The following is a 10435-nucleotide window of genomic DNA, read 5'->3' as shown; positions in this document are numbered from 1 at the left end:
TTTTTTTGTTTTTTCCTCCAGCAAATTGGGCAAGTGAATGGTAACCTCAATCCTTCATGACCAAGTCACGAAAGCTATGTAAAGTTGTACTCATACGTTACTTGATAATTTTGTAGAGCACACGACGACTTGCAGAGAGAAGGGCAAGTCTATTATTTAGCAGAAGTTGTCAGAGCTACGGACAGCTACTGGACCATGCAACACATTAAAGTTCCTTTTTTTTTTATTTTTTTTTTCCATCTCATCAACTCAAATTATCATTCATGGGATGTCAGGATGGAAACGGAGAGCTGCAATTAAGCAGCTGTTTCGTCAGTAAGTACCTTTTGTCAGCCCTGGAATAGTGTTGGTCATTACATGATCATTATTGAGAAGCGAAAGGTTCAATTCTTTTCATTTTTCTTGCTTGGAATATGTACCATTTCCTAACCCAACTATCAATTCCTCTGGTTTCCTTGGGACTATCAGTTTCGCCCCTCATTAGGTTAATATATGTTTTTAAATAAAATGGATGAAATTTTGTTAAAAATCAATTTTTATTATTAAATAAAAAATTAATTTATCATATTATGAAGCCCCAGTTTTTTTTTTTTTTTTTTAACACCATAAAAGATATTTCATTAAAGATTCATTAATACAAGGCTCTAAGTAAAAAAAAAAAATTACATCACTTTAATCCAAGCTTTTTTATATAGTTTAACATTTAATTATATGGAGCTCTAGATTTACAAACGGGTATCGGATCCGAAACCGAGTCTCCAACAACCATGGTGTGGCATTAGGATGACTTAACCAACTAGCAAAGAAACCCAACTATAGGAAACTGTAGAGAGGACATCAAAATATACGAAAAGGGAGAGTTTCTAGTTAGCCTTTAACCCTAACAGTAATGAGTGAGAGAAGTAGTAAACGGATGTTGCACGAAAATGATAAGCCATGTCAAACGAGCCAGGAGAAGCATGGCTACATGAAGGTGTTCAGCTGAGACTAACTCCATCACTTCTATTATCAACCAGCATGGAGACTTCTGTTAGTTCTGTAATCAGTTAGACCATTCACATGTAGATTGGTGCCCTCTCTCATCTTGAAGCACATATCTGCAAACCAACATAATCAAGACATTGCCCAATCGAGAGGGGAAAGGGAGAATAGCCTTCTAATTGGGAAAAGAAGACTAAGAACAACTTTAAAGACAAGGATAAAACTCCTTTCGTGCACTAAATTAGCCATACAAAAAGAAACACAGTTAAAATATCAAAAGAAAAAAAATTATAATTTCCTTCTTTAGAAAATAATCTCATATTTAATAATTTTTTTTACAATTAGCAAATGTATAAATTAGAATATATATATATATTGGTCAGATCAATAAATTAGATATCATATCGATCTAAATTTATAATTAAATTAAATAAAAGGGTGACTCGAAATGATATAATTGAGTTGATAATTAGATTAATGAACCGATTAATTCAGTTAATTCAATTAATCAATAAGAATAATTTAATTTTAAATAATTAAAATTAAATTATACATATATATATGTATTTATACTAATATATTGCTATAATTAATTTATATATATAATTAATTTTTAATAACTTACTGATTAAAACACTTATTTATCAATTCAATCTCTCAAATGAGTCAATTACTGGAGTGAGTTTAATAGCACCACGTAGGGGAGAGAGAAGATAAAAGAGAAGAATGAGAGTGTGTATTTTTGTGAGAAATGCATAGATATTTTAATTAAAAAAAAAGTTATAACAGGCACATAAATTTAAGGTACATACATAAATTACACAATTATACAGTGTAAAAAAAATAAAAAAACAATAACACAGAATTTAATGTGGTTTGATTATTAAGTTTACGTCAACTGATAAAACAAGAGAAAAAATTTCACTATAATGGAAAAGAGCAAGATATAGTCACTCAGAACTTTTAAATCCTAACCTCAGTGTATTTTTCTGTAACACCCCAAATTTTAAATGTATTATTTTGTGAGTAATATTAATATTTTTGTTTTATTTAAATTTTAGGAAATTATTTGAAATTTTTCAGATTTTCGAAATCGGATTTGATTTTCTGAAAATATAAAACTTTGATGATTTTTAAAAATTAATTTAAAGACGACGTGGCAAAACTAAAAATATATTTAGAGTTTACGAATTTTTCTGACTTTCTTATAATTTTTTCGTTTTTCGATCCCAAGACAGAGTAAAAATTCAAAATTTTGTATCCTAAATAGAACCGGCCGGATCGAACCGGACCGGCTCTTTTCTTTTTCTTCTTTCTTCTCCCTCGCGTGCCCGACCTCTCCTCCTTCCCTTCGCATTTTCTCTCTCCTCCCTCACCCCCAGGCCGCGCCGCCGCCACCCAGCCTTCCCCACCTCACCGGCGCACCGCCCCACCACCTTCCCACGGCCGGCTGACGCTCCAGGCGGTCGGAAAATGCTCGCGAAGACCACCAGACGTGCGTGCACTGTTTCGGCTTTCCTGCCAAAATCCGGCTGATCCGGCCACCAATTGGGCCAGGTCTTGTGTCAAACACCATTTACACTTTGATAGCTTTCCATAGACACCAAGAACACCAAAATCCATCAAGCGATTTGTCCAATTTTTGTCCGGGAAGTTTTAGTCCATTTTGAATTTTGGGCTAGATTTCTCGCAAACCGTGAACCCCACGAGAAAACCGAGAGTTCCAGAGCGCTTCACTTGTCGAGAGCTTCGCAGCAATATAAATTTCAAAATTTTCTGACACCGTTTTTCGGTGGGTCCCACAGAACTTCATAGTATTTTTTCGAGCATTAAATGAGCTTAAAAAATTTCGTAAAAATTACATACTAACCCCCGTGTTGTGGCCTTCGTGTAGGTACCTTCAATTCGCAGGAATTCGACAGTTGTACAGGTCTATAAATTTTCGGCCAGACAGACCAGCTACCGAAAAAGTTTTCGAATTAGATAGAAATTTTGGCTACCCCACCATTGTCAGACGCCCCGAGCGCGTTCCTAAGATCGGAATCGGTATAGGTAAACCCGAACCTTGCTTTTTTCATAATTTTTTTAGTACTTAAATGGGATTAAAAATTCATAAAATATTTGTGGTAGCTCAGAAAATTATGATTCTTTTTGCAATAGCTTGGTAATATTGCTAAGGACTGCGGGGCAAAGTTTTATAATTTTTAGAGTTTATTTGTGTAGTTTTTGCAGAAAAAAGGGTCAATTATAAGGACTAAATTGTAATTTTACATATTGTGATTGATGACTGTTTGGATAGGCCCAGGAGGGGCTGTGTGATATGATTGAGCTGTGGGTGCATGGTTGATGGATATAGAAGTGTGTTTTAAACCCTTTTGCAGGTTGGGTAAGTCCTAGGTATAGGGGAGATTCTGCCAGATTTTCTGCATGACTTAGGATGTCTTTGGTCTTTTTCTTAGTTTGTATGGAGTCAAATTTATTAAATGATTGTAATAAAATTATCAGGTGAGCCGGGACAGCCTTCTTCCTCCGCCCAGCCGCCACAATGACTGCTATCAAGTCTGTGAGTAAAATATTAATTTTAATTGTAATTTCTATATTATTATATGTTCAAGCACGCCCATGCATCACTTATATGTATATATCTATGTAGTTAAACTCTAAGCACGTTTTATGTTACATTCACAACTATTAAAGTGCCATGGATGTTGTTGTGATAATTTGGAGCAGTGTGCGTGTGTTGGCGTGCGTGTGATGTGGTGTTGGCTATAGACAGGACGGGTAGACACGGTTTGAGATCTTCGCTGGGACCCGGTCCTTCGGGGTAGACACGGCTTGAGTTCTTCATTGGAACCCTGATTTGGTTTATTAAGTGAAAGTCCGAGCTGAGTTCTTCGCTGGCACAGGTTGGAATAAGAGAGCTGTATAGGGGATCAGCTCTCATATATGTATTGTTTGACATTATCGGGTGTGTGAGTGCTCCAAATTACCTTTTTGCTGTTATGATGTGAAAATATTGCCGATATTGCATTTCACTCTACATGATGCATTAGCTTTAGATAGCTATAGAGATTATGATTAAAATTGATATTTTACTCTCTAAGTCGAACGCTCACTCCTGTTCATTATTTTTCAGGCTATAGGAGGATTATTGTTGTGGTTAACCTACTTTTCTCCTTCGCAGGTTGTTTAGTAATGTTTGTGTAATTTTGTTAACTCCTAGAATTTTTGCATGTGTTAGAAATATTCATTTGATTTGGGTCTATAATATAATTACCATGATGGGCCTGTAAACTTATTATTATATCCATGTTTGTTGGACTGGATGAGGGAGCTGAGCTCCTATTTGTTTATTTTTTGTTGTTATGAGTATGTGGAGGGTGAACTGAGCTCCCCAATTGATTATATATCATGTTTACAGGTCGGATGAGTCAAAAACTCCCCGTTGAAAGGTCCATTTTATGGCCGGACTTTGTCCGGTTGAATTCTTGAAATTGGGCCCAAATGGGCCTTAGAGTTGGGTTAAGGAATAGTTAGGCTTACTACGGGCCTCGGGGGCTTTAGGCTGGCCCAGGTCCTAGTGCCAGTCTGGCCCATAGGTTGGGTCGTGACAAATGTGGTATCAGAGCTTAGGCTCCAGATTCATAGGGCAAAATTGTTTAAAGTGTTGGGAAGAGTCTAATATGAGTCACATGCGAAAAATAGGGTCCACATTCGTCTTGTATTGTCATCTTTGCTTCTAGTTTCTGCTATATAAATTGTGTGTAATTATGAGTCTATAGAGCTGTGTAATATGTAGTTTTGAATTTTGCGGGCTAATGCTGCTGAATTTCAGGAAAATGCGTAGAAGCAGGAGATCTGCCATTGCACCAGAACCAGATGTGCCTGACAAGGTGTCAGCACAGGATGAGGCGCCTGCCCCGAAGAGGCGAGGTAGGAGGCCTAAAGCTGCTCAAGTAGAAGAGCAGCTGCCACCAGTTCAGGATCAGCCTTTTATGGCACAGGGTCCCATGGACCCAATGACAGCTACTCTAGCTGGGTTGCAGAGAACCATCGATATGATGGCACAGTAAATGGTCTACCCTCCATAGCAGCAGCAATCCACTGCACCAAGAGGGGAACCTTACAAACAGATAATCAATTTCAAAAAATTGGTGCCTAGTACTTATGATGTATCAGACGATGCATATCGGTTTTTGGATTCCTGCAGACAGGCAAGAACAGAGTTGCAGTTGACTGATAGAAGACTTATAGAGTGTATACAGCATGTCATGGGGCCTATGCCTAGACAATGGATGAATGACTACATATTACCTCGGATGGAGGGTTTGTCGTGGACTCAGTTTGTGGAGCTGTTTATCAACCAGTTTGTACCAAAAAGTTTCAGAGATCAAAAGCAGTGGGCCTTTGAGGCCTTAAGGCATAATGACAGGTCTGTAGATGAATATGCTACAAAATTTCTGGAACTGAGCAGGTATGCCCCTATAGCAGTAGCTACAGAAACTATGAAGGTGAAGAGGTTCCTAAAGGGGCTTGACAGGAGGTATGCAAACCTGGCCATGATGTTTGATCAGTCTTTTAATGTGGTAGTTGATCGAGCCAGACAGATTGAGATTAGCTATGCTGTGGATGATAGTGGAAGGGTAAAGAAAAATAGAGCAGAGGGTTCTTTAGGTGTTCCCCACATGGGTACTACGGATAGTGGTGGCCAAACTAATTACAGAGAAAGAAGCAGGAATAAGAGGAGTGATTTTAGACACAAATCTCGAGGATTCAGACTAGGGTACGGATCCAGCAGTGGTCACAGTTCAGGATACAGCAGTTCTAGGTCTAGTTCAGGATCCTCCTTGGCACCTTACGCACAGTGTAGAAGAGGACATTCAGGACCTTGTTTGATGGGTTCAGGAGTATGTTTCAGGTGTGGCCAACCAGGTCACTTTGCTAGGGAAATGCCCCGTGTTCAGCGAGCCACAAATGGGGTCACAGAGTTCTATTGCAAATGTTCCTCGTCAGTTGTATCCTGGTGCTTCTAGCATGGCAGGCAGTCAGTTCAGTAGCCAACAGGGCCGAGGACATGGAGGACGTGGATTTGGAGGCAGATCAGGAGGTAGAAGTCAGTATCAGGGTTTTGCCACCTAGGGTAGGGGTCAAGCTCGGGTTTTCACCCTGACCCATCAGGATGCTCAGGCTTCCAATACAGTTGTGGCAAGTATTCTTCTGGTCTATTCCTATGAGGCTCGTGTTTTAATAAATCCGGGTGCTATGCACTCATTTGTCTCCCCAGTGTTTGCCATGAGATTGGGTAGGAATCCTATAACTTTATAATGCCCTTTGTCTGTAGCTACCCCGCTTAGTGACAATATAGATGTAGATATGGTTTTTTCGGGTAACCCAGTAGTAGTGGATGGAAGAATCCTCCCAGTAGACTTGGTTTCCCTACCAGTAATGGATTTCGATATAATTCTGGGAATGGATTGGTTGGCAACTCATTATGCCACTTTAGACTGCAAGAATAAAAAGGTGTATTTCCACATACTTGGTGTGGAAGAGTTTAGTTTTGATGGTGACAGAAGAATAGCTCCATATAATTTGGTGTCAGCAATTGGTGCTAGAAAAATATTGAGGCGTGGATGTCATGGGTATTTGGCATTAGTGAGAGATACATCTGTAGAAGCTGTCAACATGGGAAATGTTCCTGTTGTCAGAGAATTCATGGACGTCATACCTCCGAGCACTTCACCCTGGGGTGCTCCTGTTCTATTTATGAGAAAGAAAGATGGGTCCTTGAGCTTGTGTATTGATTATAGATAGCTGAATAAGGTGACTGTGAAGAACAAGTATCCACTTCCTCGGATCGATGATCAGTTTGATCAGCTCCAAGGAGCTAGATTCTTTTCCAAGATAGACCTGTGATTAGGCTACCATTAGTTGAGAATCAGGAATGAGGATGTGTCCAAAACAGCATTCAGGACAAGATATAGTCATTATGAATTCTTGGTGATGTCTATTGGACTCACCAATGCACCATCAGCCTTCATGGACTTGATGAACAGAGTGTTCAGGCCATTCCTGGACCGTTTTGTCATCGTATTCATAGATGACATTTTGGTATACTCTCAGACCGAGGAAGAACACGTGTGGCACTTGAGGATGGTGTTACAGACTTTAAGGGAGCACCAGCTATATGCCAAATTTTCAAAATGTGAATTTTAGCTAGAAAGCATCTCATTTTTGGGACACATGGTTTCTAGTGAAGGCATTCAAGTGGATCCCAAGAAAATTAAGGCTGTTACTGATTGGCTTAGGCCTACAATAGTCACTGAGGTGTGAAGTTCTCTGGGCCTAGCTGGTTATTATAGGCGTTTTGTGCAGGATTTTTCCAGGATAGCTTCTCCCTTAACTAAGTTGACTCGGAAGAATGTTCTATTCATTTGGACAGATGACTGTGAAGAGAGTTTCCAGAAGCTTAAGGAGTGTCTAACCACTGCCCCTGTGTTGACACTACCGATGAGTGGTGAACGATATACCGTGTACTGTGACGCCTCTAGAATTAGCTTAGGGCGTGTTTTGATGCAGAATGGAAAAGTAGTGGCTTATGCCTCAAGACAGCTAAAGAGGCATGAGCAGAACTACCCCACCCATGATTTAGAAATGGCGGCTGTAGTCTTTGCACTAAAGATCTGGAGACACTACCTATATGGTGAAGTGTGTAAGATATACACCGACCATAAGAGTTTGAAGTACATTTAAACTTGAGACAGAGGAGATGGATGGAGCTTCTGAAGGACTATGATTGCACCATCCAGTACCACCCTAGGAAGGCCAATGTAGTAGCAGATGCTTTGAGCATAAAATCTTCTGGTAGCTTGGCGCACATATCAGCGAAGAAGAGACAGTTGATTTAGGAAGTACATGAGTTGATGGATCAAGGTTTAATCCTAGATCTTTCAGATGAGGGGGTATTGTTGGCCCATTTTTTAGTGAGGCCAGACTTGCGAGACAGAGTTAGAGTTTCCCAGCACAGAGACCAACAATTGATGAAGATCATAGAAATAGTACAACAGGGTGAAGATGGTGAGTTTAGATTTGCCAATGATGGCGCCCTTATGCAAGGTTCCAGGATATGTGTGCTCGATGTGGACAATCTCAGAAATAAAATCATGCAAGAGGCACACTATACACTGGATAATGTCCACCCAGGCTCCACAAAGATATACCATGATGTGAAAGATAGCTATTGGTGGAATGGCACGAAGAGAGACATAGCAGACTTTGTGTCCAAGTGCTTGACTTGTCAGAAGGTGAAGTTTGAACACCAGAGACTGTTAGGTAAGCTGCAAGAGCTCCTTATCCTATAATGGAAGTGGGAGATGATTACTATGGATTTTGTGACTGGGTTACCTCGTATCACTCGATGATATGATTCAATATGGGTAATTGTAGATCACCTGACTAAATTAGCTCACTTCTTGCCTGTGAAGACCATATATTCTGTTGCACAGTACACCCGGCTCTACATTCGAGAAATAGTCAGATTGCATGGAGTTCCTGCTTTCATAATATCTGACAGAGGGCCCCAATTCACTTATCGATTTTGGAGGAAGTTGCAGGAGGCACTTGGCATACAGTTGAACTTTAGTACCGCTTTCCACTCTCAGACAGACGGACAGTCCGAAAGGACAATCCAAACACTGAAAGACATGCTTCGCATGAGTGTTTTGGATTTTGGAGGTTAATGGGATAATCAGCTACCTTTGGTAGAGTTTGCCTACAATAACAGTTACCATTCCAGCATAGGGATGGCACCCTATGAGGCATTATATGAAAGAAAGTGTAGGTCTCCTCTGTGTTGGACGAAAATGGGAGAAGCGAAGGTGCATGATGTAGACCTAGTGCAGTACACTTCAGAGATAGTTCCTTTAATTAGGGAACGATTGAAAACAGATTTCAGTAGGCAGAAGAGTTATGCAGACCCCAGACGGAGGGATATAGAGTTTGCAGTAGGCGACTATCTAGCCCGTTTTGACTTTTGGGCTAGATTTCTCCAAACCGAGAGTACCACGAGAAAGTCGAGAGCTTCGCGGCAATATAAATTTCAAAATTTTCCGACATTGTTTTTCGGTGGATCTCAATGAATTTCGTAGTGTTTTTCCAAGCATTAAATGAGCTTAGAAAATTTCGTAAAAATTATATACTAACCCTCGTGTTGTGGGCTTCATGTAGGTACCTTCAATTCGCAGGAATTCGACAGTTGTCCGGATCTGTAAATTTCTGGTCAGACAGATGGGCTACCGAAAAAGTCTCTGAATTGGATCAAAATTTTGGCTATCCCACCATTGTCAAATGCCCTGAGCGCGGTCCCGAGATCGGAATTAGTATACATAAACCCGAACCTCACATTTTCATAATTTTTTTTAGTGCTTAAATGGGATTAAAAATCCATAAAATATTCATGGTAGCTCAGAAAATTATGATTCTTTTTGCAATAGCCTGGTAATATTGCTAAGGACCGCGGGGAAAAGTTTTAGAATTTTTAGAGTTTATTTGGGTAGTTTTTTGCAAAAAAAAAAAGGTCAATTATAAGGACTAAACTATAATTTTACATATTGTGATTGATGACTGTTTGAATGGGCCCAGGAGGGGCTGTGTGATATGATTGAGTTGTGGGTGTATGGTTGATGGATATAGAAGTGTGTTTTAAACCCATTTGCAGGTTGGGTAAGTCCTAGGTATAGGGGAGACTCTGCCGGATTTTCGACACGACTTAGGACGTCTTTGGTCTTTTTCTTAGTTTGTATGGAGTCAAATTTATTAAATGATTGTAATAAAATTGTCAAGTGAGCCGGGACAACCTTCTTCCTCCGCCCAGCCGCCACAGTGACTGCTGTCAAGTCTGTGAGTAAAATAATAATTTTAATTATAATTTCGATATTATTATATGTTCAAGCACGCATATGCATCACTTATATGTATATATCTATGCAGTTAAACTCTAGGCACATTTTATGTTGCATTCACAACTGTTAAAGTGCCATGGATGTTGTTGTGGTAATTTGGAGTAGTGTGCGTGTGTTGGCGTGCGTGTGATGTGGTGTTGGCTATAGACAGGACGGGTAGACACGGCTTGAGATCTTCGTTGGGACCCGGTCCTTCGGGGTAGACACGGCTTGAGTTCTTAGTTGGGACCTCGATTTGGTTTATTAAGTGAAAGTCTGAGCTGAGTTCTTCGCTGGCATAGGTTGGAATAAGAGAGCTGTATAGGGGATCAGCTCCCATATATGTATTGTTTGACATTATCGGGTGTGTGAGTGCTCCAAATTACCTTTTTGCTGTTATGAGGTGAAAGTATTGCCGATGTTGCATTTCACTCTACAGGGTGCATTAGCTTTAGATGGCTATAGAGATTATGATTAAAATTGATATTTTACTCTCTGAGTCGAACGCTCACTCCTGT

Source organism: Hevea brasiliensis, chromosome 3 (genome assembly GCF_030052815.1).
Source record: "Hevea brasiliensis isolate MT/VB/25A 57/8 chromosome 3, ASM3005281v1, whole genome shotgun sequence".
NCBI lineage: Eukaryota > Viridiplantae > Streptophyta > Magnoliopsida > Malpighiales > Euphorbiaceae > Hevea > Hevea brasiliensis.
Note: the sequence above shows the minus strand (reverse complement) of the source record.